Consider the following 5,352-nt stretch of genomic DNA (forward strand, 5'->3'; position numbering starts at 1 on the left):
AAAACCAAACAACTGAGATTAAACCCAAACAACTGAGATTAAACCCAAACAACTGAGATTAAACCCAAACAACTGAGATTAAACCCAAACAACTGATATTAAACCCAAACAACTGAGATTAAATCCAAACAACTGAGATTAAACCCAAACAACTGATATTAAATCCAAACAACTGAGATTAAACCCAAACAACTGATATTAAAACCAAACAACTGATATTAAACCCAAACAACTGATATTAAACCCAAACAACTGAGATTAAACCCAAACAACTGAGATTAAAACCAAACAACTGATATTAAAACCAAACAACTGAGATTAAATCCAAACAACTGAGATTAAAACCAAACAACTGATATTAAACCCAAACAACTGAGATTAAATCCAAACAACTGATATTAAAAGCAAACAACTGAGATTAAATCCAAACAACTGATATTAAACCCAAACAACTGATATTAAACCCAAACAATTGAGATTAAACCCAAACAACTGAGATTAAAACCAAACAACTGATATTAAAACCAAACAACTGAGATTAAATCCAAACAACTGAGATTAAAACCAAACAACTGATATTAAACCCAAACAACTGAGATTAAATCCAAACAACTGATATTAAACCCAAACAACTGATATTAAACGCAAACAACTGAGATTAAACCCAAACAACTGATATTAAACCCAAACAACTGATATTAAACCCAAACAACTGACATTAAACCCAAACAACTGATATTAAACCCAAACAACTGAGATTAAACCCAAACAACTGATATTAAAACCAAACAACTGAGATTAAATCCAAACAACTGAAATTAAATCCAAACAACTGATATTAAACCCAAACAACTGAATTTAAACCCAAACAACTGATATTAAACCCAAACAACTGATATTAAACCCAGACAACTGAGATTAAAACCAAACAACTGAGATTAAATCCAAACAACTGATATTAAACCCAAACAACTGAGATTAAACCCAAACAACTGATATTAAACCCAAACAACTGAGATTAAACCCAAACAACTGAGATTAAACCCAAACAACTGATATTAAACCCAAACAACTGAGATTAAACCCAAACAACTGAGATTAAACCCAAACAACTGAGATTAAACCCAAACAACTGATATTAAAGCCAAACAACTGAGATTAAACCCAAACAACTGATATTAAAACCAAACAACTGAGATTAAACCCAAACAACTGATATTAAACCCAAACAACTGATATTAAACCCAAACAACTGATATTAAACCCAAACAACTGAGATTAAATCCAAACAACTGAGATTAAACCCAAACAACTGAGATTAAACCCAAACAACTGATATTAAAACCAAACAACTGATATTAAACCCAAACAACTGAGATTAAATCCAAACAACTGAGATTAAAACCAAACAACTGAGATTAAAACCAAACAACTGAGATTAAACCCAAACAACTGAGATTAAATCCAAACAACTGAGATTAAATCCAAACAACTGAGATTAAACCCAAACAACTGAGATTAAATCCAAACAACTGAGATTAAAACCAAACAACGGAGATTAAACCCAAACAACTGAGATTAAAACCAAACAACTGAGATTAAAACCAAACAACTGAGATTAAACCCAAACAACTGATATTAAATCCAAACAACTGATATTAAACCCAAACAACTGAGATTAAATCCAAACAACTGAGATTAAAACCAACCAACTGAGATTAAAACCAAACAACTGAGATTAAATCCAAACAACTGAGATTAAACCCAAACAACTGAGATTAAACCCAAACAACTGATATTAAACCCAAACAACTGAGATTAAACACAAACAACTGATATTAAACCCAAACAACTGAGATTAAACCCAAACAACTGATATTAAACCCAAACAACTGATATTAAACCCAGACAACTGAGATTAAAACCAAACAACTGAGATTAAATCCAAACAACTGATATTAAACCCAAACAACTGAGATTAAACCCAAACAACTGATATTAAACCCAAACAACTGAGATTAAACCCAAACAACTGAGATTAAACCCAAACAACTGATATTAAACCCAAACAACTGAGATTAAACCCAAACAACTGAGATTAAACCCAAACAACTGATATTAAACCCAAACAACTGATATTAAACCCAAACAACTGAGATTAAACCCAAACAACTGATATTAAAACCAAACAACTGAGATTAAACCCAAACAACTGATATTAAACCCAAACAACTGATATTAAACCCAAACAACTGATATTAAACCCAAACAACTGAGATTAAATCCAAACAACTGAGATTAAACCCAAACAACTGAGATTAAACCCAAACAACTGATATTAAAACCAAACAACTGATATTAAACCCAAACAACTGAGATTAAATCCAAACAACTGAGATTAAAACCAAACAACTGAGATTAAAACCAAACAACTGAGATTAAACCCAAACAACTGAGATTAAATCCAAACAACTGAGATTAAATCCAAACAACTGAGATTAAACCCAAACAACTGAGATTAAATCCAAACAACTGAGATTAAAACCAAACAACTGAGATTAAACCCAAACAACTGAGATTAAAACCAAACAACTGAGATTAAAACCAAACAACTGAGATTAAACCCAAACAACTGATATTAAATCCAAACAACTGATATTAAACCCAAACAACTGAGATTAAATCCAAACAACTGAGATTAAAACCAACCAACTGAGATTAAAACCAAACAACTGAGATTAAATCCAAACAACTGAGATTAAACCCAAACAACTGAGATTAAACCCAAACAACTGATATTAAACCCAAACAACTGAGATTAAACACAAACAACTGATATTAAACCCAAACAACTGAGATTAAACCCAAACAACTGATATTAAACCCAAACAACTGAGATGAAACCCAAACAACTGATATTAAAACCAAACAACTGAGATTAAACCCAAACAACTGATATTAAACCCAAACAACTGAGATTAAACCCAAACAACTGATATTAAACCCAAACAACTGATATTAAACCCAGACAACTGAGATTAAACCCAAACAACTGAGATTAAACCCAAACAACTGATATTAAAACCAAACAACTGAGATTAAACCCAAACAACTGATATTAAACCCAAACAACTGATATTAAACCCAAACAACTGATATTAAACCCCAACAACTGAGATTAAATCCAAACAACTGAGATTAAACCCAAACAACTGAGATTAAACCCAAACAACTGAGATTAAACCCAAACAACTGATATTAAAACCCAAACAACTGATATTAAACCCAAACAACTGAGATTAAACCCAAACAACTGATATTAAACCCAAACAACTGATATTAAACCCAAACAACTGAGATTAAACCCAAACAACTGAGATTAAACCCAAACAACTGAGATTAAACCCAAACAACTGATATTAAACCCAAACAACTGAGATTAAATCCAAACAACTGAGATTAAACCCAAACAAATGAGATTAAATCCAAACAACTGAGATTAAATCCAAACAACTGAGATTAAACCCAAACAACTGCGATTAAACCCAAACAACTGAGATTAAACCCAAACAACTGAGATTAAATCCAAACAACTGAGATTAAACCCAAACAACTGAGATTAAACCCAAACAACTGATATTAAACCCAAACAACTGATATTAAACCCAAACAACGGACATTAAACCCAAACAACTGATATTAAACCCAAACAACTGATATTAAACCCAAACAACTGAGATTAAACCCAAACAACTGATATTAAACCCAAACAACTGATATTAAACCCAAACAACTGAGATTAAACCCAAACAACTGAGATTAAATCCAAGCAACTGATATTAAACCCAAACAACTGAGATTAAACCCAAACAACTGAGATTAAACCCAAACAACTGATATTAAACCCAAACAACTGATATTAAACCCAAACAACGGACATTAAACCCAAACAACTGATATTAAACCCAACCAACTGAGATTAAACCCAAACAACTGATATTAAACCCAAACAACTGAGATTAAACCCAAACAACTGAGATTAAACCCAAACAACTGATATTAAACCCAAACAACTGAGATTAAACCCAAACAACTGAGATTAAACCCAAACAACTGATATTAAACCCAAACAACTGATATTAAAACCAAACAACTGAGATTAAACCCAAACAACTGATATTAAACCCAAACAACTGATATTAAACCCAAACAACTGATATTAAACCCAAACAACTGAGATTAAATCCAAACAACTGAGATTAAACCCAAACAACTGAGATTAAACCCAAACAACTGATATTAAAACCAAACAACTGATATTAAACCCAAACAACTGAGATTAAATCCAAACAACTGAGATTAAAACCAAACAACTGAGATTAAAACCAAACAACTGAGATTAAACCCAAACAACTGAGATTAAATCCAAACAACTGAGATTAAATCCAAACAACTGAGATTAAACCCAAACAACTGAGATTAAATCCAAACAACTGAGATTAAAACCAAACAACTGAGATTAAACCCAAACAACTGAGATTAAAACCAAACAACTGAGATTAAAACCAAACAACTGAGATTAAACCCAAACAACTGATATTAAATCCAAACAACTGATATTAAACCCAAACAACTGAGATTAAATCCAAACAACTGAGATTAAAACCAACCAACTGAGATTAAAACCAAACAACTGAGATTAAATCCAAACAACTGAGATTAAACCCAAACAACTGAGATTAAACCCAAACAACTGATATTAAACCCAAACAACTGAGATTAAACACAAACAACTGATATTAAACCCAAACAACTGAGATTAAACCCAAACAACTGATATTAAACCCAAACAACTGAGATGAAACCCAAACAACTGATATTAAAACCAAACAACTGAGATTAAACCCAAACAACTGATATTAAACCCAAACAACTGAGATTAAACCCAAACAACTGATATTAAACCCAAACAACTGATATTAAACCCAGACAACTGAGATTAAACCCAAACAACTGAGATTAAACCCAAACAACTGATATTAAAACCAAACAACTGAGATTAAACCCAAACAACTGATATTAAACCCAAACAACTGATATTAAACCCAAACAACTGATATTAAACCCCAACAACTGAGATTAAATCCAAACAACTGAGATTAAACCCAAACAACTGAGATTAAACCCAAACAACTGAGATTAAACCCAAACAACTGATATTAAAACCCAAACAACTGATATTAAACCCAAACAACTGAGATTAAACCCAAACAACTGATATTAAACCCAAACAACTGATATTAAACCCAAACAACTGAGATTAAACCCAAACAACTGAGATTAAACCCAAAC

The sequence above is a fragment of the Mustelus asterias genome, unplaced genomic scaffold (assembly GCF_964213995.1).
Source record: "Mustelus asterias unplaced genomic scaffold, sMusAst1.hap1.1 HAP1_SCAFFOLD_467, whole genome shotgun sequence".
NCBI classification, from domain to species: Eukaryota; Metazoa; Chordata; class Chondrichthyes; order Carcharhiniformes; family Triakidae; genus Mustelus; species Mustelus asterias.